The sequence below is a fragment of the Dendroctonus ponderosae genome, unplaced genomic scaffold (assembly GCF_020466585.1).
Source record: "Dendroctonus ponderosae isolate FM_Combo_2020 unplaced genomic scaffold, Dpon_F_20191213v2 Dpon_F_20191213_1, whole genome shotgun sequence".
Classification (NCBI taxonomy): Eukaryota; Metazoa; Arthropoda; class Insecta; order Coleoptera; family Curculionidae; genus Dendroctonus; species Dendroctonus ponderosae.
In genome coordinates this window covers 7,947,100-7,947,337 of record NW_026017110.1, presented here as the reverse complement: position 1 = coordinate 7,947,337, position 238 = coordinate 7,947,100, and the positions used below count along the sequence as shown (strand labels likewise).

The 238-nt window shown below is 39.5% G+C and overlaps 1 long non-coding RNA gene across 1 annotated transcript; it reads right to left on the bottom strand.

Annotated features, from left to right (window-relative positions):
- Window positions 1–54: 54 nt before the first annotated feature.
- LOC125505144 lies at window positions 55–238 on the bottom strand. The gene is made up of 2 exons (XR_007281948.1): window positions 162–238; window positions 55–107 (listed from the first exon to the last, which is right to left on the bottom strand). It is a non-coding gene; the product is annotated as an uncharacterized LOC125505144 (long non-coding RNA).

The following is a 238-nucleotide window of genomic DNA, read 5'->3' as shown; positions in this document are numbered from 1 at the left end:
CAGTAGAGTCTGGCTGGCGAATTTATACGCTTTTTCGATCGAGGCCATGTAGTGTTTTTCCTCGAATTTATATTGAATTGGGTAAACGGTGGTTTTTACTGGTTTGCCTGGGAATTAAAAAAATGTGTTAGAGACGTTGGGGTTTAAGCGCGATCACCTACCACACTGCCTGATAACATTAAGGTATTTGCCAGTCTTCAAAATAATATCAGAAACCGATTCCAAAAATGTTGGCATT